Source organism: Styela clava, chromosome 2 (genome assembly GCF_964204865.1).
Source record: "Styela clava chromosome 2, kaStyClav1.hap1.2, whole genome shotgun sequence".
Lineage (NCBI taxonomy): Eukaryota > Metazoa > Chordata > Ascidiacea > Stolidobranchia > Styelidae > Styela > Styela clava.
Genome location: NC_135251.1, coordinates 25,912,980 through 25,939,873, shown reverse-complemented (window position 1 = coordinate 25,939,873; position 26,894 = coordinate 25,912,980). Strand labels below are relative to the sequence as shown.

Sequence of the window (26,894 nt, the reverse complement as noted above, 5' to 3'; positions counted from 1 at the left end):
GCAATATTATACACCATTCATTCCAAAGTATTGTTAGTAAATAAGGGGGGAATCTGAATAATTTGTCAATGAACTGAAAATTAATATTTTTATTTTATGTATCCAAAGTATAAGCATAGCTTTTCTGTGCTCCTGTCAAATTACATTTCCCGTAACTTATAAATCTTAAACTTATTAATGACTCAGTTCGAACAACTATATTTATTCAAATCGATATTATACAAAATTTACTTACAGTTCATTATCTCGCATAAAGTTCAGCTTTCTAAAACTCTTCTTGAAAGCGGAAAAGACAGTTTATCATAATACATCAAAAGACATGCGGAGTTTTTAATAAACTGTGGCATATTTAAAAGCTCTGTGACCTTTCAGCGGCTGTGTTCCTAATTAACAAATGGAATACTTGAAACTTGTTATTGAGACTCGTAGAAATGTAGGAATTAGGACAACTTTCTATACCGCAAGTCTAAGTCGCTCATGCCGATACCAAGTTGTTTCATTTTCCACTTTCATTCCCTTTGTTCTCCAGTTTGAATTATAGGATTAAGCAAACTCACGGTCATCAGAACACGAAACTTTGCATTCAATGGGAAAGGAAAAGTTAATTGCCTTCCTAGACCGGGCTATTGGATTTAATTCTGCGAGAATTCGAGTTTTCATACATCGCCGATTCTTCTTCCTGTTCCCGAAATGGCCGTATTTTCTCGACTATACGCCTATCACGCGGATAAGCCGACTCCCTGATAACAGCTTCAAAATAGTGAATTTATAAAAATTCGCATATACGCCGTTTCCACAAATCGTAACACAGCGCACACATCTATTACAGTCAATGATGTTCAATTCAAATTTAATATTCAAATATCGCGATTCGCTACCTTCTTGTATATGGCATACACATTCTAGCGGCCGTCCACATTTTGATTAAAACTATTTTCGATTATTATATTTTCTGTTTTATCGTAATAGAAGACAGCACTTTGCGGCACAACTAAATTACTGCCAACATGAAAGGAATTAAATCAGCGCCGACTTGAAGTACCAAACGTATAACATGAGGACATTTTTGATTGAAAATATTTTACAATCATTATTTTATATTAAGGTAGTCGAGATATCCTGAGCGGTCACGGCAATAAATTTGGTTATTTTTCGCAAGTCTTCTCAACCATGATTTGTGTGAGCTTCATATATGGGCTGATATATTATATAATGTATGCCAAAGTGTCTGCCGATTATTTAATTGACTTTGTATACCAGCTGTTATTTGTCTTAATCCTGAAAACAAAAACGTGGCCGGTGCAATGAAGCACGTCCTGCCCGATAACAGCACTTCAGAAATAAAACGGCTACCACGAAATAAAGTGATTGATTTATGACCCTTCCATTTTGCTGATTCAGGAAAAAACGGAAAACACAGCTGTTGCCTAACCCATGGACGTACAGCACAGCATTTATCACATCCTATCCATATGTTATTTCAACCTTTCAGTTACCGTAAATGATTGTTCAAAATGAATAAAATTACAGTTTTATTGTTAAGAATTAATGCTGTGAGTATTATTCTACCCGAAACTTCTATCTGATTCTTACTTGTGCACAAATGATAACGTTTTGACCACGAGACGGCTGGTAGATCAATGCTGTTGCTCTTATGCAAAAGATACAATTAAATTTAATCAAATACAAGCGGTCACGTTTATGATCAGACAATCACACCTAGACAACCGATCGCGTGTGTGGTGGGTGCGTGCACGCTCTTTATCGTGAGAATTAAGCATGGTTTGTAGCTGTTGCAATTACTTGCAAGTCAGCATTATATCATTTCGTTGCGTGATCAAAGTCTCGATGCGCGAAGGAGCCGATTTTTTGTGGTGCTATCTGAGTTATGCGCGCATAAGACGGTCCCTTAGTTGGGCAACTTTTTTTTTGAGTTTTAAACTCGGCGTATTTGCGAATAAATACGGAACTATATTTCTTTAAAAAATGGTTAATTAATCAGGTGAAGGTTCGATTTAATGATGTGAAATACCAAGATACTAGGTTTAGTTTTAACTTGCTCATATAAATACTTTTAATTGCTAATACATTATATTATCGCTAGAAAACCTAATGATTACGGCGAAAATTGCGTTTTTGATAACATCACCATCCATCTTGAAGCGATATTTTGAGTTTTTTGCCTGAAGTTGATAGAAAGCACGTGCAATACACTTGTTATAATCAAATATATTTTAATACAACAAAAAATCGAACATCAAAGGCGGAAAATCAAATTATAATCAATGAAACCCTATAGTAACTTAATTCGATATGCGATAATAAGTAGTTTCTTAACCCCATTTATTTGCAAATTTCAAAATTTTTAATTTTTTTAGCTATCCAATCATTAAGTAATATATCGTCTCTCAAATACCAATTGAATGGTAACAACATTTTCGGTTTGTTTTAATTATATCAAAAGTTATGACCAAAAAACGATGAATAAAAAAATGTTGAACCCTATTTTCTCGAAAATTATTCAATGAATTTTGATTATAATATTATTTTCAGTTGTGTTTTATTGAAATATATTCGAGAATACTAGAATTTTCAGTACAGCTTCAACACAACAATTTTTATTTATTTGGGGGTCAAAGGTCAAATATGTAATTGAAACCACTCCGGCCACGATTGGGCACCAACTCGACTATATTAAACGAACTGTATTACTTGCGTAACATTTTGTCATACCATTTTTTATTAAAAACCGTTAAAAATAACGCTGCGAGTAGCTCATTATATGCCACAGAAAACGAGTGGCCCAACTGCAGCAAAATAAAGCATATGTATATGTATATATAGAGAGAGAGAGTCATTCGAATGATTTACATAAACAGTCAATGTATTTTAGATGCATGTACTCTATTCACATGTCACACAATTGTGTCTGTGTTATCGACCCAACTCCGATAAGAAAAGGATTCGCCTGCACAACTAATATTTATCACAATGCATTCTGATAGGCTCGCGAAATTCAGGTTCGCAGGCCGTGGGCAAATGTAGCTGCAAAATTTTGAAAATATAGCTTTATGCGAAAAGCGAGAATATGGTTTCGCGAGCACGAATTACATTTCCTAAAATAAAGCTACTGTCAACCCGTATTTTTTCGCCAATATAGTTTTGCAACAACGAACGTTTGCTCACTTGCCAAAACGAACTTACGTGAGAATGTAATTTTACGATAACTAACTCTTGGTTGGAAGAATTTAGATTTGCGCGTATGAACTTTTTCAGAAAAGGTCTAAGAAATTTCGATGCCAAGGCTTTTTCAATCGAAATCAAATAGACATGGACACAGTATATGCACAAATGAACCTAAGTTCTACAAGGAGAATTTGCAAACATCATGCGATAATATATCTTGGAGAAAAATCTTCAACACACGTCAACACAGTTTTTGTGATATCATATAATAGCTTAGCAACTTTAAGGAAAAGTTTTAAAAAATGGAAAGTCATAGATCTGACAAAATACCGAAACTTATGCCTTTTTAATAAAACAAACTAAGCACTGTTGCAATCTATCACCATAACAAAAAGGCGGTATGCGATACTGTTGTATAAAATATACCAAGTAACCCAATAGTAAACGAAAGAAATCTAATGAAAATCCTAATTTATGATCTGATTTATTTAATATTTGAACATTACTTTCTATTGTGACCACTTGTAACACAAACATTTGTATAACTTATGTGTTTATCCTTACAGTTGAATCTCATGTGAATAGCAACACAAAGATCTTATTTGCATCAGATTATTTAACAAATATTCTTGCTGTTGATTGTTATAAATTTGAAGGTAATCTTTGGAGTGTAACAATTGCAGGGAACAAATTAGTTTTTACTTTGCGTGAAAGTAAACATGAGTAGAAATCTTATACTTTAAGTCCCCGTTTCGGGAAACATCAAATGCGTTAAATGAGACAAAAAAAACATAGTAGCATTGTGTTTCCAGCGCAATCAGTCACGCACAAAATAACAGATGTCAAAATCTAATAAAATGAAATAAAATCCAAATTGTGTGAAATTTGATACCAAAACGGATACCTTGGTGTACTTAGTTTTGATCAGTTCTTACTAATATTCACTACAGTAAATATTTTCATAATACAACGTTTATTACAACAAAGTCTCAAATTTTTCAGGGATTCGATGGATCGGAGTGTTTACACCAACACCATATCCAACAGCGGAAGATCTTCTTGGCGTCAGAAATACTTTGATTGATTCGAATGTGACATCGCCTCTAAATTTTTCTCAATGCCACTGCCGAAAATTGGATTGTTTGACTCATATTATATCCACTCATCCTATTATAGAAAGTTATAGCAAATAAATATTCAGACGCATAACAAAAAATATTCACCAATTTCACTGTTTGTTTGATTGACAATGTTTGGAATACTTGCTTTATTTACTATCGGATCTGAAAAACTGATTGCTCCATTGGTTGTAGCAGAATAAATTGCAACAAACAGTAAACTTCAATTATTCATTAGATTTATTAGTGATACTTCTGCTGCTGTTTTTCGGTAACCAATTGAGAGATACGTGGCTTCGATTCAAAAGGGGCAATTCTCACTCGCCATTCTCGCATTGGAGTCACGTTCAGTTGAGCAGGTAAAGCCATACTTCAAATAGTCATCAGACCAAGTTCTTTTCTTGAATGACATATTTAACGAAAAAATCCTCGGAATTGCAAAGAGTTTTTGTAGGAAAGAAACGTTGAACCAATCTGAAAATTGTGGTGTAATCTTAGATACCAGTACGCCGGGTCGAAATGACTTGGAGGTCATTTGTGATATTTTTTATAGCTTGACAATTGACTACTCTCGAAAACATTCCATCTGGAGATTTAGATGCCAGATATCAGACTGAAGAAGGTATCTATCAAGAAAAGTTAAATATAATTTGATCTTATTTGCAATTGGGTATTAAAGAGTTACCCAAAATTGCCGTACCCCATTTCGAAGGGCAAGCGTTCTCATAATTACTTATTGAAGTATTCCATTAGTTTAGCATGTATACTTCATACATCAAATACGTTCATAAATACTTGCTTGAGACCAGTCTACATTCTCATTTGGTGTCAAACCACATTTGTAATAAATGAACGAGGTTGGATGGCTATGGACATCTATAACCACAGTAATGCACGCTGTTAGAAATAGGATGCATGTCAACATAATGCAGTTTAAACAACCTTTTTCCAGCAAGATTTTCAGAATTATATCGTCAGATGTAAGTCATTCCATGTAGATATCAGACGGGATAGAAAATGACGTTTTCAGAGATACTACATGATTTCTACAGCTTTGTTTACAATTCTCTTCCATGTACTGTTATATATCTGCACATTTCTAGGTGTACTTTACAGTTGCAAAGCTTTAGGTTTTCGCAAAAAAAACGGCAGAATATAATTCAGAAAATAAAAATCACTCTGAAATTAATGACTTTCGAAATCAAAATTTTAGAAAAGTTACAGTAAGGAATATCGATCACGACATTCTTCATTCCATCATATTATATGATACTACGTTTCAAAATCCTTACTGCAAGAATATTATTTGACTGTTTTATTATGCTTTGAAATAAATACCCAGAAAAGAGAAATGTTCATAAAATTAAACGAAACCATGCAGTAAAACGAAATTCGGCATCTTTTCATTATTATGGCGGTAGGCAATTGGCACGGATATAAAACCTATAGTTACGCCGTGGAAAATTCTGTTGCATTTCTAATGCTAATTTTACTTCAAGCATATATATGTTTGCTCATTTGTTCAACTAAAGCTAATTCATCACGAGTTTATTAAAATTTGTGATAAAGCCAATAAAGCTTTCAAAGTAAGTTCATATATATATCTGGAATTGAGTTAAGTAAATATTTGTGTGAAATACATACTCTTGACATATCAAAAGTTTTATATGTATTGCAAAAAAACAATTCGTAGCATGAATTGGTGAGAGATATCACAAAGTGTGGTTCAAATCATTGTCAAAGTAGTGCCGGACCTTTTTCTCCCCCTTGTACCCGAATAAGGAGAGGATATATATATAAGAAATCCACTTTGAACAAATCAATGAATCGCAGTGGTTATGAATATTATTGGTCAAAATTTATTCGGAGTGCATCATCTTTCAAATCAATAAAGTGTGACTTCGTTTAACTTATTTCATATACACTGTAACAAAGACATCGAGAGCAAAATCATTGAGGGTCATCGGTCAAAAATTTGGGTGTGGTCAACAGAAGCAGCCTCAGTCAAGGCAACTTCATTACATATTCTTATCGATACCACCGATGTGGATTGCTTCGCGTTGAGACTTGATTTGCTATTTGGAATTGAAAATGTTGAATGATTAGATAACGAACTTTGTGGTGAGTTACGCGTCAAAATAATTCGTGTCCCAATTGTATGATTGTCATCTCATGTGAATACCGTAATCATTTGCTCCAAGATATATATATATATATATATATATATATATTCTATAATCTATATGGTAACAGTTCAGTTGGAATAGTGGGAATTTGGTAAATGTGAGACAAATGCCCTAAAATGGCACAAATTAGAAAACGGCATTTTTAGACACCGTGAGCTACGGGTACTGTGTCATTGTTAGTCATTGTACATTCGTACCCATCTTCGGACATTGCTCTCTCAAAATTGAATAAATAATAAATACTTTTTTAGAATAAAAACGAAGACTTCTGCATATTTCAGAGAAAAAAGTTGTTTTTCATTCTCGTTCAATCTGACCAATTTGTTTCTCTGTGGAACTAGAGATGAGTGGAATTCTATCAAACAAAAGTGGAACGCTGAGACACGAGACCTGTGGCAAATAAATTTATTAAAACCCTTTTTCCTGCTTTTACTAGCTATGATACACCAGGGACTCTATTGAGCCCACTTGCCTTTGAGTCACCAATCGTTTTACACAGTGCATAATATACTTTCTTTATTTTCTATCAGCTCTCTCTATCTGTATTTTTGTCTATTTAAACGGTAAAGAAAAATTAACATTTACATAAAATCGGCTTAGTTTTCATGGCATTATTTATAGGGTTTGAATCAGCAGAAATCGATTACAGCCACTTCAATGAACCGAGCTGATCTTAGATGACGCTGGAAGCAGAGTCCGATCCCAAACTTTGATTCAAGTTATATATATGTCGTCGTAAGGTACCATTATTTTCTATATTTGATTGAAGCTTCTCTTCGCGTAGGTAGGTGGAGAGAAAAGAGAGAAAGTAATTCACGTAAGGACGCATATTACAATATATATCATAGATGTGAAGTACGTTTTGGTAGGAGAGTGGGTACTGAAATGCTGATTGTGTAATTAGTTTGGGGTTTCTTTTTGGCTTGTAAGCTGTGTACATAGTAAAGTTACTTCCAACGTAAATGTACCGCCCTTGGAGATTGCATCGTGCGCTGCCTACATGCTCACATCATATTCAGTGTGATGCGAGATTGTAAGATGTTCAGAATGCCAGAAGTTATTGCATGAAGACTTTTATTTGGGGGTCCAAGTGACAGGACGTTTAGAATAGCCTACTTTCCATATTTCAAAGAATTTGATTCTATTCAATTATCTAGGAATTTTGGATTACATAAAGTCGATCAAGTTTCCAAGTAATGCCATTTTAAGGAACACTGAAGGAAAAGTGTGCGAAATGAACTAGAAAGTGCCTTGCTATATTTAAACAGCAATGGTCGAGGTCTAGGTGAAGTATAGGGTCCCATAGTAATCGGGGAAAAAATGAATAAATTCAATAAAGCTGCTCTGGCTGCTGCCGTTGACCATCTATGTTAGAGTCGTCAAACCCAGTGGCCCGCGTGGTATTATTCGAATCGCAATGTCCTTCACAAATCTGAGCCTTTATTGAAACTTCTAATAAAAAATGTCGTTCAAACGCACGAGAAGCACCACCTAGCTATCGAAAGCTTCTTTTATGTCCATTTATGGTCGTTATTGCTAGTGAGACATGTTTGAATTTATTTTTATCGTCTGCCATGTATTTCAATCTGTTTTCCTGTATTTTTTTTCTGTGAAGCTAGAAGAAGCAGTTTCATGACCTCAATATTTGACAGCATTCACTTCTACGAGCAATTTTTTTTCAAGGATGAACCAAGGAAAATCCTCCGTAAGACTAATTTCTGACAGCCTCGTGAAAAATCCGTTCCGCATTTCTACATCGTCCATTGCACCTATGATTGACAAACTTGTTGGATAAACGCAGTGCCATACTTCCCATAAATATTTATGTGTGGTTAAAACTTTTAACTTTACTGTATCTTCGTATTTTCATTGTTCTAATAATTTAGGTGCTTTGTTTGTTTTTCCTTTTATCTGTAGTCGGTGAAACTAGAATATAACTACCATGTCAAGTGGACCGCGCAATCATTCGTAAACTAAATGTGGCTCTTCGTCCATAATGGTTGGACAACCCTGATCTATGTTATGAGCTTATGAGGCCACACTTCAATGGTGAAAAAGATGATGCACCTCGAAATAAGTTTGAGACCAATCATATTAATAACTCATTTGATATTGGTCATGAAGGTTAATAACAGTACAGGGAGCACCAGCACAAATGTGGCAACAATACTCCATAATAGACTCCATCTTCAGATTGGTATCTTTCGTTCAAATCATCAAATGAAGTATTTTCGAAAGTTGTCAGGTGATAAAAATTATCACAAAATGACCTCGAAGGCAGTGCAAAATTTTAAGAAATATTATTATTATGGGTGAGTTACTAATCGTCCTAAGCTTTGGGAATACGCTCGCCAACGCATCTCTAATTACTCTGTATGGGTTCGCAGGTTCGAATACCATGCGGGGATAGTTATGTGCGAAAGGATTGCTGGACTCCTCGCCACCGTAGGGTGATTCACGTAACCGCTGATCGGATACGCCTTCCTCCACCAGCAAGTCCATGGTACCGAAGACAAATAACTAACTAATCACATACCCGACATGGAATGGAAACCGGACGAGAGGCCGTGGTTCGCCATATGGTACCCTTTATATACGTTGGTCCCAATCGACTTTTTATACCCCTTTTATAATATGACATAAATAGTTAATCAAACACGCTAGTACATTTCCCAATATATCTTTAAAAAGCTTAATTTCGTCGCTTTCCACTAAAACGCGCCCGAATTACGTAGCGCAAATGCGTTCGACCATATGCCGGTAAGAAGAGAGAAATTTCAAAAAATTTCGAGATAAAGTTTCTCACTTTTAACGCTTGGTCAACACGTGATTGATATGCTAGAGAAAGAGTTTTCTTTTGGACGAGCTTTACGTCACCTTCAAAATAAAACAAGAGTGGGATTTGATTTTGAAGTGAAGTGATATTCGTTTTATCGAAGAGCATTTGATCGCGTGCTGTCTGGTATCTTTGTTTGTTTATTTATTATGAGCCGGAGAACGTTGCTCGCGCGTTCAAATTACTTCGTTTTCAACTAACAACAGATTCTTTGTTTATTTTTAAGCTTTGAAATATTCATACAAATAAAATTGATCTTGTATCAAAATAAAAATTATACATTAAAAAAAAATATGATGACGTCACCGTAATTAAGAACACTCGGATCAAGCATGGATGATTTAAACTCAAACATTTTGAGTTTTGAAATTGGTTTTGTTCACATGCAGACCACTATGCATACTATTGACCCCAAAATACATTTAATTTAGCCATAATCTCAAATTATGACACAGGTACGTCACCGTAATTAAGAACACTCGGATCAAGCATGGATAATTTAAACTCAAACATTTTGAGTTTTGAAATTGGTTTTGTTCACATGCAGACCACTATAAAATATTATTGACCCCCCAAAATGCATTTAATTTAGCCATAATCCCAAATTATGACACAGGGCACCACTTTATTACCAGGCCGATCCTATAGCTTATTTGAAAATACAATGTTAATAATGACATAGTCAACATCTCGCAGGGATTCAGTGGATCGAAGTGTACACACCAACACCATATCCATCGGCAAAATACCTTTATGACATTGGGAATACTTTAATTGATTTGAACGACATCACGTCTAAATAATTCTCAATGCTCAGATGTTATGAGTGCTTCTCAACGAAATAATGCAACGACGCAAATATTACATTATCTGACGGTTCTTATGACTTATAATTATCTACTCATTTTATTATAGAACAATGTAGCAAATAAATATTCAGACATAGGCTATGATAGAATGTTTCTTTTAGAATAGTAACGTAGATTTCGGCAGGCCTGGAACGCATTGTTTTTAACTTTTGTATGGTCTTATGCGATCGCTTCATTGTGGAAGTGGGAATAAGTTGAAAGCGATCAAATGAAAGTCGAGCCCTCGGACGAAGTAACAAAATTTGTCGCAATGCCGCAGGAACGCTTATTAATGCTTTACATATTATCAGTGATTCGTTATGTCACAATCCGAAACATACCTACCGTAAATACTTTTGGGTCATTGATTTTATTGTTCGTTTGATAAACTTTGTTTAGAATACTTTCCATATTTACTATCTATTTTGAAGGTAGGTTACCACGGAAAATTTATTTTCGAGAATTTGATTCTATTTAATTATCCAGGACTTTTGGTTTACGAAAGGTCGGCTAAGTTTTCAAGAAATGAGGGATTTTTGAGGAACACTGAGGAAAAGTGTGCAAAATAAACTAGAAAGTGTCTTACTATAAGTAAACAGCAAAGTTCTAGGTTAAATATCGAGTCCTGTAAGAATCAGGAACAAATTGAGAAAAATGGATTTATTTAAAAATCGTTGCCATAACTGCTGCTGCTGTTAACCATCGAAGTTTTAAGTCAATGTGACTCAACACTTCATTGGTGAAAAAAATGACGCATCCCGAAACAAGTTTGAGACCAGTCATATTTACAACTTTGGATATTGGTCATTAGGCTTAATAACAGTACTGGGAACGCCAACGCAAATGTTGTAACGATACTCCATACAGCGGCAATTAAGTGAATAGTTCAAGAAATGCTCTAATTTGCAATCATTGTTCTATTTGGCTTAAAAAAGGCTCTTCACCCCTTTGATTATAATCTGAACCAGACCTTGTAATATCTTTCATCAAATTATGCGAGGAATTGTTTTTACGACCCATATATAAATATACAACTTTTAATGATATGTCAACAATATATTTTATATAAAAAGATGTCTGACATGAAACGTTACTAAACTTGAGATATATGAACATTGACAGCTTTTATCTCGAAAGTGATTGACATCGTTATGAATTAATTTAGTCCGAGGAAATGAGTAAACTCATATATTATAGTTAAAATAAAATTAGCTTCAGGAATGAAACAAAATTTTTCACGGCGTGACTGAGTTTTCCTTTAACTTATATCCGTGCCAATTGTATACCGTCATAATATTACGCTTTTTTTATTTATACAAAGCATATTGAAATATCTAAAATAATATTCTTTCAGTTGTGATTTTGGAACCAAGTTTTGTAAAGTGGGACCTCGAAGCAATATATCTTGTGGAAACCCGAAAACATAATTGCAATTAAAATTTGTGATACGATTCAGCGGGTTCGTGCGAACCCGTTATTGGAATGAACGCGTTCTTGTTTTAGACGTTAAACAAATGCAACACCGTAGTTAACGATTACGATTATATTTGGCGTTCCGTAGAACCTGTTGTTGGAGGTCGATACAAGAGAAAATCCATTTTTAAATAATAAAAATTTTACAATTGATCCAATAGGTGCTGTGAAGTTTCATTTTACAAATTACTATTATTCGGAGTGAGTCACCGTGAAAATAAGATTTTTTAGTTTGAAGGACATTTAATCATCCCATTTCCGTGGCCGGAACATGCTTTTGCTTAGTTCCAGAAACAGATCAAATGTGCTAATAAATAAATTTGAGTGTGAATATAACCAATATTGCAGGGGAAGATGGGGCACGTTGGGACATGGGGCACAGTGGAAAATCAGCTCTCGCGCTGATACTATATCCGCGACAACGGACGGGTAGAGCGGCGCAAGTTATGAGGTGAAATTGGTTTTGGGAGGTTGAAACTAAAATTTCACGGTTCCAGTTTTTTTTTCTACCTTAGCTTTTCCAACATGACAAACCACCGTCTGATATTTTTCATTTTTTCAATAATATTTTCAGATTTAGATTCGAGGAAGGAAATATTCAAATTTGTTTGCGAATTTTTTTGTCAAAATATTTGAACTATTTCAGTTGAACATTGATTTCAAAAATATTAAATCTTCAAATTTGAAGTCTCCCTGTTCGTTAGACGATTATGCAGATTAATTGCTTATTTTTAAGGGCTCACTTCGTTGAATTTTGACAGACTGACCCACTGTGCCCCAGGGTCTGACCGAATGTGCCCCACAAGTGGGGTACAGTGGGACACTTAACAGACGTTTTTCAAAGCATTTTGGTAGTAAGATGTGTGTAAGAATTTCTTATTCGCTGAATAAAATCTACATTTACCCCACTATGCATTAGTCCCGCCAAACTAAATTTTTTATCACCAGGTGTACCCAAACAAAACGTTGTAGCTCATGATTAACTTCAATATCAAGTCTCTCATCATTAAGTTCCAGTCAGTAATTTGCCTAATTTATAATACAAAATATCGAGTTAAATGGAGAGTGAATAGCCTTTCCCCTCAACTTGTCGTTATTCAGTGATAATGCATCTATCGATCCAAACTTTTCGACAACTAGTATTGCATTGTATTTTGCAAATTCGAGTCGAGTCCGTATACAGTCGCCAAATTAGTGGGCGCTTTGTCTATGATTCATGTTTTTTTGAAGAGAAAATATAACAGTTCGATGATTGAAATCTATCCATCTTGATTTTTCTCAAATACCGATGGGCCGATTATAGAGTGGCTTTTATTTATTTTCAAAAATAGCACATTGCTCGCTTGTACGTATGGTGCTATAAAATCTAATCTATTACCTAATCGATTCCTCTACCAGTTTAGAGTCGATGTATCGGTATCGGGTATCGGTATCGGCAATATCGGCTATTTTTTCGGTATCGGTCATGTATCGGTATCGGCTGAATTAATACCGATATTTCCGATATATTAACCTTTTAGATATGATCCAGAATGTTTTAAAAGGTAAGTTAAAATATTACTTTTTAATTTATTTTTTTGTCCAGACAGATCGGGAACTATGAGCCATGCATGTCTACACCCCCGCAAGTGGTAACGAGAATATGATTCGCCTGTTTTTAAATATTTCTAGCAGAACCAGCTCATCTAATTTGACTTTTTTTTTGCTGCCAACTTTTTATATTGACATTTTTAATACATATTACATATTAATTATGAAGAAATATATCAACACGACACAGAAAAGAGAGCAACTAGGCGCTCAGTTTTAAATCATACAGTGGAATCGAAGTCCTTTTTACAAGACATGCACTGTTTGGCACAGTTATAAATTCTGTTTATCGTCAAGCGCGAGTGTCATTCAGTCCATGGACATCGTTAGGCTAAATTCCGACGCAATTATCACTCTACACAGGTATTAAATATTGTGATTATAGTAATTTTAATTTTGTTCAAATACACAATTTCTTTATAGATTTATTGATGTGGCCGCCTAGTATCATACGTGGTATAGGTATTTCTAGTCGGCACTGATTGATATCCTTTAATTTTGGCTGTAATTGTCGCGACGATCACGATTAAACACAAAATAAAATATTTGCATATATTCGATATTCTTTTAAACACAAAAAACGATATTCGAAGGTCGCGATATTAATAATAAATTGGAATTGGACATCTCGGCATATGAGTTTTCTAATTGGACACCGAGATTACTAGCGTCAGTGTACAATGCATCCGAATCAGTTAATGCATTCGGATACCAAACATCAATTTCTTATGTGATATATCTTTTTTTCAATCTGAAATATCGGTGACAAAAGTGGTATCGGTACATCTCTAGTTTAGACCCGTTTTATGGTGGTCATCCGTTATTACCCGTTGCATATCCATTTATATATAGGTGAGGTTTAGAATATCAATATTTTCTTAGATATTTGTACCAGTGTATGAACAATTGTTACATTGATGACAAAATAATTTTAATGACGACACTAGGGATGATTATCTGTAATATCTTTCGAATTTTGAACAAACATACTTATTCATACTAGACTTAAACCAGGAAAAATTTTAGGCGTTTTTGGATATTGAGATGTGACGTTAAAACAAAGTAAGGCCAGATATATTCGAATAAGAGAAAATTGTTTGCGAAACATCTAACCTTCCATGGCCATATAATTCCGTTTGGTATCCATGTCTTCCAGTTGCGTTTCGTTCTTTATATATAGCAGAAAGAATGAAAAGTTTTGACTTTCGGATTCCGGTTCTTCTTTGAACGACATTTTCTGTCTTTGAAGTCGTCTTTTTCTAAAGCTTCCGGTTTTTGAATGTATACTACCATTACGATTGGAGACCACATGGGTGGTTTGTTGTTGTATAGATGTTATAGATTCCATTTTAACATATTATAGTAATTAGACGTATTGATGTACAGCCTAATTCTAAACTGCTCTCTGTGTCCTAAAGTACCACTAAGAACGGGTATATAAATGAACATCTTCCATCACTCAATGCTGTATGCATCAGATAAATGCTGATGACACACTTTTTTATACAACCACAAATTTCTCTATAATTTGCATTTACGTGGTTTTTAAATTATAGGTGAATTTCAATAATCAAAATATATGAAGTTACAACACATTTTATCTTCTAAAACAATATCATTTTCTTTTATTCGCGAACTTTTCAAAGTTATTTGCTATTATACTGTATATATAATACGTTGTCGAGTTTAAGGAAATGTTAGGTATAGTCATAACATAAGGTGATTATTATTCACTACTCAGCTACTATCAAAAGGCGGTAGACATAAACGGTAAAGTGTTGAAGGTACCGATTAGGTATTTTTCATATGTTAGTACTCTAGATATAAACTCTGCATAAGTAACAATTTAATTAGTATATATGTATATGTCAAAACATATTTAAACTTCACCTGCTGTGTACCAGTATATCATAATCCTAATTATTCATTAAAACACATAAAGACACAAATCTTTGAAAAGGTTTGGCTTTTAATAGACTTATACTCAAAAATCTGAATTCGGGTAAATTGAAAATGGTTTGAAAATAAAAATTAAACTCGGATTCCGAATCGAACAATAAAATTATTTGTAATAAGCATTAAGGTGAACAAAATGATTTAAATAACAAATTCAGTCGAACAATGTGTATTTGGCAGCAGAGCCTTCTATCTCTAACTTAAAATCATTTATAAACCCATATGTTTGTCTGTTTATTCACAATATTCTTTCAAGAAAAACTCAATCTACGCCCTGACCCGGAATACCTTGTGCGACTTATAACTTCGTACCTGTTCTCACTTCCTTATGCACTTTAAAATAATTTCTTTGGATTATCTTATAATTTTGATGAATTTCTGCAACAACAAACGTTTCATTTCGACATTCTGGCACGGCTTATTTTATATTTACTTAAGACTCGCAACAATTCTTTAATCGCTCGATTTCTACCTTTTCATATGGTTTCGACCTCGCAAGCAAATGGCTTTACATTCCATAACTCAAACCTATAGACAGTGCTTTGATATGTAAGGCCGATGAAAATTCTTTTTTTAAAATAAAATAAGACATCGTCAAATACCAACCAAGTCAGACTACGTTGGTTTTCGGGACCTAGCTAAAAAAAACTGGATTACGCGGCGTTAAGTCGGCTCTGCGTTTCGTCACTACTGTCACATGGCCGACGCGAGTGTTTTTACTAAAATAAAGGCACAAAGCGTTAGAAAAGGGGTTGGAATTTCGGGATACCAACCCCATCTAAAAAAACTCAAAAACGTTACTCCATTAGATACAAATATACGCTAAAATTGTTCTGTGAGCCGCACGGAATGTATCAGCATGACAGAGTTTGGACCACCCTGGTCTACCTTATCAAGAAACTCCCGACTTTGCTGACCAATATATCGTTGAAATGCGATCGTGGAACCGCCACATAGTGTAAATAGTTTATTGGTCAAATTGTTGAAGAGAATAGAAATTTTTCAAAATAAAAATGCGACAACAAGGTAAATACTAGAAAGCAAAAACCACAACATTTTGAGAAAACGACTCATAGGCTCATTTCTTGTCCAATAAATAAGTTTCATGGTTTCTTTTTAGTAAAGAAGGTTAATATGATACTTGAAGACAAAAAATAAGCGAACATTTTGAAGTTTGAGTCGTCTGTTGAACTCGTAATATTTTAATAAATACCGATAAACTATATAAAATTCTGCTCTAAAAGTTCTGTGATGCCCCTCCTTGCTTGATGCCCTAAGCACGTGCTTATATTGTTTAAAGGCTAATCCGGCGCTGTCAGTACCTGTCATGTTCAATGTATATATATATATATATATTTTATTCAATATAAATTTTTTCTTTTATTTTTTCAAATTTGGTATACTGTTCCTTGAACTGACACATATTAAATTTGTATTGCAAAAACTATGCAAGTTTTACGAAAAATCAACATTGAACCGTGCATACAGAATCTGCCTACTCATTTAGAAACTGGCTATACACTCTCAGCAGTACTCGACCTGTTGTGATATCAGATTTTCCGCAAACAAGAAAATTTATAAACAAATATATTGTTACTAAGAACTGTTCTATACCAAAAGTTATCAACTATAAATCAAGCTAAAAATATTTACCGTCTTTATTACCGCAGACAAAAAATCAACATTGAACCATGCATATACAGAAACTGTATTAATTTAGAAACTGATTATACACTTATACCAGGGGTGTGCAACCTTTATTACAGGAGAGCCAGGTACAAGTTACTGGGTGAAGCCGCGGGCCGCACCTAGAAACTCTACCTACGAAAGGCTCTGGATACGAAAAGTCCGAATTACGATAATTTTTATCGTAAAAATATTGCTACGGCTATCGTAAGATTTTCTACATACGAACGGCCGAAAACTTAAAAATATGTGCAGTGATATTTGTTTATCTTAGAAAAATTTAATGCAGTGCTTGAATAAGCAATGTCCAATTCGAATTTAAAAATCGAATATCGCGACCTTCGAATATCGTTTTTCGTGTTTATAAGAATATCGAATATGGCGCACATATCCTAGCGCCGTCGTCCACGTTTTGATTTGAAATATTTTACAATTATTGACCCGTTTTTTCCCCGCGGGCAAAGCGAAATTTAGTGAGAAGACGATGATACAATAAAAAAATTTGAATTGCATGTGTGTGTGCTCATTATCGAAAATTACGTTCTCTTTCAGCGGTCAGCTTTTGCCGCCTCCTCCCACTCTCTGCGGTCTTCGTTTAGCGTAGCCTAGTCTACCCAACGCCAAAGATAAACAAACATACCGTTCGTAGTGTTTTTATTCGGTATTTCTCTGTTCTTTCTTATTTCCATATGTACCTTCTTTATTTATTATGCAGTAATTTAAGTCTAACATGTATTTGTTGCGGGTTCTAACCATTATTATGATTTATACAAATGTTATGTCCATTTTGTAGGGGCTTAGACCGTTAGGGCATTTACAGGTAATCTGTGTCCCTACTTACGGAACTTTCTACCTACAAAGGAATTTACGAAACGAATAAATTTTGTAGATAGAGTTTATACTGTAGTTGCAGGCACAACTTTTTTATTGATCTTATGGCATTGTTAGGGGTTCTAGCAGAAATGTTGAGTTAAAATGCATAGATTTCTAATGAAAACAGATATTCAAATTTATTATCACACCGACTTTAAACGAATACAGTATAAGAAACATGTTTTAATAACATTTTTTTGTTTGTTTTTGGAACAGGATTTTGCTAGCTAGTTTTGCTAATATGACAGTAGCAGTCAAGTACTGGTATTGGCTTTGCGCCGCAAAGAGATTAGAATTGCTCGCACATACCAGATTAACTAAACTAAAAACTCGTTTCGCGAACACACTATTTAAAATCGGCACTTCTCCGCGGTCGGCACAATTTTTCCTTGCGGGCCGCATTTGGTCCGCGGGCCGCAGTTTACACACTCTTGACTTATACATATTTTAAAAGGTCATTTTGATATCACTATGAACAATACTCAAACTCTTTTGATATCAGATATTTCGCACACATGAAAATTCATAAAGAAATTTATTGTTACCAAGAACCGTTCTATATCAAAATTTATCAGCTAGAAATCAGGCTATAAATATTTACCGTCTTGATGACCGCAGGTTTTGTCAAAATTTTACTTGGCTGTTGAGTTATCAATGAAACTAATGTTTCTATTCTATCACCCTACTATTCTTAAAATAAATATTTAAAGCTTCACCGTTAGCATTGCCCCCTGGTATGTATATCGGTCATCGCCAGTTTTTCCTTGGATCCGAACTATGGAAAAACAAAATAATTAGCAGTTACCGACTGATAATGTTATCTAGAGACTGTAAACATTAGAAAAAAATTTTAAAGCGATTTCGCCATACTTCTCACACGTCTACATCACAATAGTAATAATGAAGTATTTGAATTTAGAAAGAGTTCAAGGATTAAAATATGAGGTACCGTGTCGGTTTGCAGAGATTGCATTATACGCATTAAAAAAGCGAGTTATCTTTGAATATTGAACACTAATACTGACTGTAAAGTTTTTATCCCGGTAAGAATCTATATTTATTCACAACAATTCGATAAATCGAAGATTTGCAAAATCCTTGGCAAAAGGGGGTAAAAGCGGCTTCATGAAATCACACGCAGTGTCTTCTGGTCCCCACATGTATCCGTGCGCCATACACACGTACAGCAGAAGTAGAAGTTTTATCACTATTGTCATCTCACTGGACTAATTGAGAACAAAGAAACATTTTAATAGGCGATACAAGAATGGCACCTAAATCTATATAATTGTCTTCAATCTGCACTTCGTTGTCGGTTGTCGGTTAGGTTGTCGACATTAGAAAGAAAAAAATGGGTACTCCTGAACCAAGATTGCGGGCACCGGAACGCAATATGTGTACCAGGTTAGGGTCCTGCCATATTTTCATTCCAATTTTCTTTATTTTAGTTCTATTCCAAGTTCGGTGACTAGCCAAGCGACTCTCGTAGTATTTGTGCCTGAAATTATGGCCTAACACTAATCTGGTACGAATACTACGTTCCGGTGTCCGCCATCTTGGTTCACATATTACAGGAGTACCTACCGAAAAATGTATGATTCAAGTATTGTACAGCGAATTGATCGGCCTCGTGTAGTCATATAGTAGGGGCGGTTGGGCGAAATATTTATTCATTCATCCAACATTAAAACTAACTACTTATCCATTCAGTAAGAACAACAAAAATATCAATTTTGTTTGAAAATTAACCCCACCTCGTTGCTCAAAAAGAATCCGCGATAATTCACTTTATACAAGGTAACGTACACCAACCTCTGATTCTAAACATTATATCTGATGCTTTACAGGCTGAAAATTCATTATTGCCAGAGGGCAAAACACAAAAGCATTACCTAATATTAAAAAATTATAATATATACACATCTACTGTAGGCTACTTGTGGTATTGCGACGAATTTTGTTATTTCTACCGAGTTTTCGACTTTCGTTTGTTGGCTCTCAACTTATTTCCACTTTCACAATTAAGCGATTGCGACTCCGATCCACTGAATCCCTGCAAGATATTATCTATGATGTTATTGACATTGTAATTTGAAATAAGACATGTTTGATATTTGTATGAAATAATCAACAATAAATGCGATACCATTTCACGTCACGCTTGTCTGATTTCCCCGGCAGCACAATACTCAAAACCACATTTCAAAGTTATACTTCGATTTCAGTTAACGCATTTGCTGTAACTTGAAACAGTTAATTTACAAATAAGTTGCTTAACTCGTTTTCATATACCTACGGTTGTGTATGAATAAAAAGCTAATTCGTTTCTTGCCATCTCCAAATCATAAACAAATTACCTTCAAAAATAATACAATCAATACAAACGATGTATGTTGAATAGTCGGTTGCAACCGTGATCTCCGTGTCGCCCTTTTCAATAGATTCAACTGTAACCGTACACACATGGATTATACAAACGGTTTTGTTACAACCATAGTGATAACAATCGAAGTAATTGATCACACTATATAGAAATATTGAATCAATCAGATTATAAAATGTTATTTTTCAACACTGCCCTCGTTGACTAATGACTTGCTTAGTTTATTAGATATCAGATATTGCTTTTTTGCTAAAAATGGATTCCAGTGCATAGTTACTTTTTTTATAAATCGAAAATTCTAGTATCTCGTCCGTTGGCCCAATGCCACATTTTCACATATATACTTACTTCCACGCAAGGCTGTATTCACGAAAAAAGCTCATTTTTCAGCTACCACTATCTGCTGCTTTTGAACATGTATATAATCGCCGTGATATCCTGATGAATTCCTTTTGAAAATAACACAATACCTTCTTGCGCAGCTGCTGTGTCATGGACGTGCGAAGAAACTCGAGAGTCTCTATGATCTGCGTCTTCTGTATTTTTAGAAATAGTTCCAATTTACAACTAATAAATCAGATAGTGTTTAACAACTGAGAACTCACGAATTCCTCGATATGTTGCTGTTTCCTTGGTTTTGAAAAGTGCGACCACGAATTCTTTAGGCTCAGATCTATGTTTGAAAATTTAAATAACGTGTAATAGACTGCATTGTCAAAATAGAATTATGAAGCTGCTTTAGATTCATTTTATATTAAGCTTTTAAAACAATTTTTCTCATTATCTACTCAAAAAGAAATAGCAGGTGAACATCCAATTTTGTTAATGTGCTTCTCACAATCCTTCACAGGTTACACTCAACATTTATTTATCTGCACAATCGATATGCTTTGGCGCCCTAAAACAGAATGTTGCTGCCGCGGGAATGCGATGTCAAAATGCCCATTAAACTCAACAACATCATTATCATAGTAACTTACCCAGAATAATAATAGTTCTTAAAATGAAATTTCACGAATTCGGCCCGCGACGCCTCACTGAATTATATTAACAAAACAGCTTTATGGACGAATATATTCTTTACGTGGCAAAATTTGTTTTGAGAAACTAAATTATACTATAACCTAACAAGTATATAATTCACAATCACTCGTTTATTGAGCCCATAATTGATTATAATTAGAGAAATGGCAACAGAACGTAAAAAAGTAGATGCTGAGCGCAAATGGTTTAATGACGCTGAAAATATTCAAAGGATCAGTCTTCGCGCACTGCTTGAAATTTCTGGGTGAAAAAATGTGATTCATTGGCCATTCCTTTGGTTTTTAACTTTCCAAAATACGTGCTACCCGCCAATGACTTGCAACCTTTAATTTTGGCCCGCAAACGACAAAAGTTTGCCGACCTCTGGTTTACACTTTAGAGCCAGTGAAGTTATACAGACATCCCAACACAAATCCTCGACCCACTGCCCTATCTCCCTCGACTTTCCTATTCTCGATCCTCTGCCCTGTTTCCCTCGCCCAACTGCTCCACCTCTCTCAACCTTCCTATCCTTGACCCACCGCCCTATCTCCCTCAACCTTCCTATCCTCGACCCACTGTCCTATTTCCGCCAAACATCCTATCCCCTTCAACTTTTCTTTCCTCTATCCACTGCCTCTGCCTTGAATTTCCCACCCTCGACCCACTTTCCGACCTCCATCAACTTACTTATCTTCGACCTACGACGCTATACCACTCAGCCCCTAACCTAACGGCGCTACAATCACGACTAGATCGTCAAAATGAACTCTACCATTTTGCAACCAACTTCCATGTTTTATAAATAAAATTATAAAATTTTGAAAGGCCTTTCGATATCGACATACCTGAGTTCATTTTCCGAAACTCATTCAATGTCGCTTGTATTTCGGTTCAAGGCAAAACGATGAGAAAATAATAAAATATTTGCACGCTTAGTCATTTTCAACGAATGTTCTGCCATATTCTGTTGTATATACAAATTTTATTTACGTGACTGAGAAGGCTGAAAAGTCGAAAACAGTCAAAAAAATAAGTCGCTCAGTGAGTGTAATCCCTTCCAAACTATTTTAGAGCCATGAAATGTTTTGTCGTAGCTAGCGTTACCAACTGCCCTTTAATTCAGCGTATAGTCCCAAAATTGACCTAATCTTATCTGCAACTTAATGAAGTTGCAAAGGACGCAGTTAGTACGTAATCTTTGGCATCGCTTTTACTATAAAATGTTTAAGAAAAATACTACCAGAGCACTATTGCTTATTTCGGATCAGCATCATATTTGTCACGAGACTGACGACATGGTCATTTATTAAGGGCATAAAACGGCCTGTTAAAATTTAGAAAACCGTTATTCCAAACAAAAAAACCATCAGTAGCCCAATTAGTAAAACATTTTTAAACTGCCAATTAAGGTTATTGTTTAATATTTGAGATTCCAGCCTACATATACGAATGCTCTCAATCATGTTTTGTCGAAGTACGATTGAATCATCTCATTGGCATACACGACCAGTATAACCCATGGAAGTTGGTCACAAGATAGTAAAGTTCTGTGTGGCGATCGGGTCGTGAATAAAGCACCGTTAGTTCAGGTATCGAATAGTATGGCACCGTAGGTTAAAGATAGGTAAGTTGTGGCAGATAAGGCAGGAGATAGGACAGTAAGTCGAAAAGAGAGAGGTTGAGGGAGATAAAGCGGTGGTTCGAGAATGTTAAAGTTGGGGAGAAAGAGCCGAGGGTCGAGGATAGGAAAGTTGAGGGAGGTCGGGCAGTGTGTCATGGAGATAGGGCAGTGGGTCGAGGACAGTTTTAAGTGTTTAACGGGGTACTTTTGGCACGCAAACAACAAAAGTTTACCGACCTCGGGTTTAGACTTCAGAGCCAGTGAAGTTACTGCCCCTTCTCACTCAACCTTCCTATTTTCAACCGTCCTATCCTCGATCCACTGTCCTATTTCGCCCAAACTTCCTATCTCCTTCAACCTCTTTATCCTCGACTCATCGCCATATCTCCCTCAACTTTTCTTTCCTCTATCCACTGCACTATCTGCCTCAAATTTCCCACCCTCGACCCACTTTCCGATCTCCATCAAGTTACTTACCTTCGACCTACGACGCTATACCACTCAGCCCCTAACCTAACGGCGCTACAATCACGACTAGATCGTCAAAAAGAACTCTACTATCTTGCGACCAACCTCCATGTGTTATACTGGTCGAGTATGTCAATGAGATGATTCAATCGTACGTCGACAAAACATGATTGACGGCATTCGTAAATCTAGGCTGGAATCTCAATTGGTAATCAATAACCATAATGAGTGGCTTAAAAATGTGCTACTAATTTAGCTACTGGTGGCCTCGGGTTTGAGGTGACTGTTTTTAAAATTTCGAAAGGTCATTGGATATCGACATGCCTGAGTTCATTTTCATAAACTCATTCAATGTCCCTTGTATATCCGTTCAAGACAAAACGATGAGGAAATAATAAAATATTTGCACGCTTAGTCATTTTCAACGAATGTTCTGCCATATTCTGTTGTATATACAAATTTCTTTTACGTGACTGAGAAGGCTAAAAAGTCAAAAACAGTCAAAAATATGAGACGCTCAGTGAGTGTAATCCCTTCCAAACTATTTTAGAGTCATGAAATGTTTTGTCGTAGACAGCGTTACCAACTGCCCTTTAATTCAGCGTATAGTCCCAAAATTGAGCTTATCTTATCTGCAACTTAATGAAGTTGCAAAGGACGCAGTAAACGGCCTGTTAAAATTTAGAAATCTGTTATTCCCAACAAATTATATAAAATGTTGAAGAAAAATACTATATACGGACCAGAACACTATTGCTTATTTCGGATCAGCATCATATTTGTCACGAGACTGACGACATGGCCAATTATTAAGGGCATAAAACGGCCTGTTAAAAATTAGAAATCTGTTATTCCCAACAAAAAACTGCAATTAAGGTTATTGTTTAATATTTGAGATTCCATCCTACATATACGAATGCTGTCAATCAAGTTTTGTCGACGTACGATTGAATCATCTCATTGGCATACACGACCAGTATAACCCATGGAAGTTGGTCGCAAGATAGTAAAGTTCAGTGTGGCGATCGGGTCGTGAATAAAGCGCCGTTAGGTCAGGTATCGAATAGTATAGCACCGTAGGTCAAATATAGGTAAGTTGTGACAGATAGGGCAGTGGGTCCGAGGATAGGTGGGTTGAGGGAGATAGGACAGTAGGTCGAAAAAAGAGAGGTTGAGGGAGATAAAACAGTGGTTCGAGGACGTGAAAGTTGGGGAAATAGAGCAGTGGGTCGAGGATAGGGAGGTGGCGTAGTGGGCCGAGGATAGGATGTTTGAGGGAGCTAGGACAGTAGGTCGAGGATGGGAAAGTTGAGGGAGGTCGGGCAGTAGGTCGAGTATAGATAGGTAAGTAAGTAGATGGAGGTAGGGCAGTGGGTGTTTAAGTGTCTTCAACGGAGTAATTTTGGCCCGCAAACGACAAAAGTTTGCCGACCTCTGGTTTAGACTTCAGAGCCAGTGAAGTTAAACATTTATCCCATCACAAATCCACCACCCACTCACTGCCTTTTCCTATTCTCGATCTTCTGCCCTGTCTCCCTCAACCTTCCTATCCTCGACTCACCGCCCTATCTCCCTCAACCGTCCTATCCTCGACCCACTGTCCTATTTCCCATCCCTGGCTGGAATCTCAATTGATAATCAATAACCATAATGAATGGCTTAAAAATGTGCTACTAAATAAGCTACTGGTGGCCTCGGGTTTGAGGTGACTGTTTTTAAAATTTCGAAAGGTCATTCGATATCGACATGCCTGATTTCATTTTCAGAAACTCATTCAATGTCGCTTGTATTTCCGTTCAAGACAAAACGATGAGGAAATAATAAAATATTTGCACGCTTGGTCATTTTCAACGAATGTTCTGCCATATTCTGTTGTATATACAAATTTTTTTTACGTGACTGAGAAGGCTGAAAAGTCAAAAATATAAGTCGCTCAGTGAGTGTAATCCCTTCCAAACTATTTTAGAGCCATGAAATGTTTTGTCGTAGCTAGCGTTACCAACTGCCCTTTAATTCAGCGTATAGTCCCAAAATTGATCTTATCTTATCTGCAACTTAATGAAGTTGCAAAGGACGCAGTTAGTACGTTATCTTTGGCATCGCTTTTACTATAAAATGTTGAAGAAAAATACTACCAGAGCACTATTGCTTATTTCGGATCAGCATCATATTTGTCACGAGACTGACGACATGGCCAAGTATTAAGGGCATAAAACGGCCTGTTAAAATTTAGAAAACCGTTATTCCCAACAAAAAAACCATCAGTAGCCCAATTAATAAAACATTTTCAAACTGCCAATTAAGGTTATTGTTTAATATTTGAGATTCCAGCCTACATATACGAATGCTGTCAATCATGTTTTGTCGAAGTACGATTGAATCATCTCATTGGCATACGCGACCAGTATAACCCATGGAAGTTGGTCACAAGATAGTAAAGTTTGGTGTGGCGATCGGGTTGTGAATAAAGCGCCGTTAGGTCAGGTACCGAATAGTATAGCACCGTAGGTCAAAGATATGTAAGTTGTGGCAGATAGGGGAGTGGGTCTGAGGATAGCTAGGTTGAGGGAGATAGAACAGTAAGTCGAAAGGAGAGAGTTTGAGGGAGATAAAGCGATGGTTCGAGAATGTGAAAGTTGGGGAGAAAGAGCAAAGGGTCGAGGATAGGAAAGTTGAGGGAGGTCGGGTAGTGTGTCATGGAGATAGGGAAGTGGGTCGAGGACAGTTTTAAGTGTTTAACGGAGTACTTTTGGCACGCAAATGACAAAAGTTTACCGACCTCGTGTTTAGACTTCAGAGCCAGTGAAGTACTGCCCTTTCTCCCTCAACCTTCCTATCCTTGACCCACCGCCCTATCTCCCTCAACCGTCTATCCTCGATCCACTGTCCTATTTCCCCCAAACTTCCTATCCCCTTCAACCTCTTTATCCCCGACTCATTGCCCTATCTCTCTCAACTTTTCTTTCCTCTATCCACTGCACTATCTGCCTCAAATTTCCCACCCTCGACCCACTTTCTGATCTCCATCAAGTTACTTATCTTTGACCTACGACGCTATACCACTCAGCCCCTAACCCAACGGCGCTACAATCACGACTAGGTCGTCAAAAAGAACTCCACCATCTTGCAACCAACTTCCATGTGTTATACTGGTCGAGTATGCCAATGAGATGATTCAAACGTACGTCGACAAAACATGATTGACGGCATTCGTAAATGTAGGCTGGAATCTCAATTGGTAATCAATAACCATAATGAGTGGCTTAAAAATGTGCTACTACATGAGCTACTGATGGCGTCGGGTTTGAGGTGATTGTTTTTAAAATTTTGAAATGCCATTCAATATCGACATACCTGAGTTCATTTTCCGAAACTCATTCAATGTGGCTTTTATTTCCGTTCAAGGCAAAACGATGAGGAAATAATAAAATATTTGCACGCGTACTCATTTTCAACAAATGTTCTGCCATATTCTGTTGTATATACAAATTTCTTTTACGTGACTGAGGAGACTGAAAAGTCAAAAACAGTCAAAATATAAGTCGCTCAGTGAGTGTAATCCCTTCCAAACTATTTTAGAGCCATGAAATGTTTTGTCGTAGCTAGCGTTGCCAACTTCCCTTCAATTCAGCGCATAGTCCCAA

At 36.0% G+C, this 26,894-nt stretch overlaps 1 long non-coding RNA gene across 1 annotated transcript; it reads right to left on the bottom strand.

The window, feature by feature from the left end:
* Nucleotides 1-3,961: 3,961 nt before the first annotated feature.
* On the bottom strand, nucleotides 3,962-20,780 carry LOC144420002 (uncharacterized). The gene is made up of 4 exons (XR_013474426.1): nucleotides 20,484-20,780; nucleotides 20,110-20,199; nucleotides 18,469-18,527; nucleotides 3,962-4,778 (listed from the first exon to the last, which is right to left on the bottom strand). It is a non-coding gene; the product is annotated as an uncharacterized LOC144420002 (long non-coding RNA).
* Nucleotides 20,781-26,894: the final 6,114 nt, after the last annotated feature.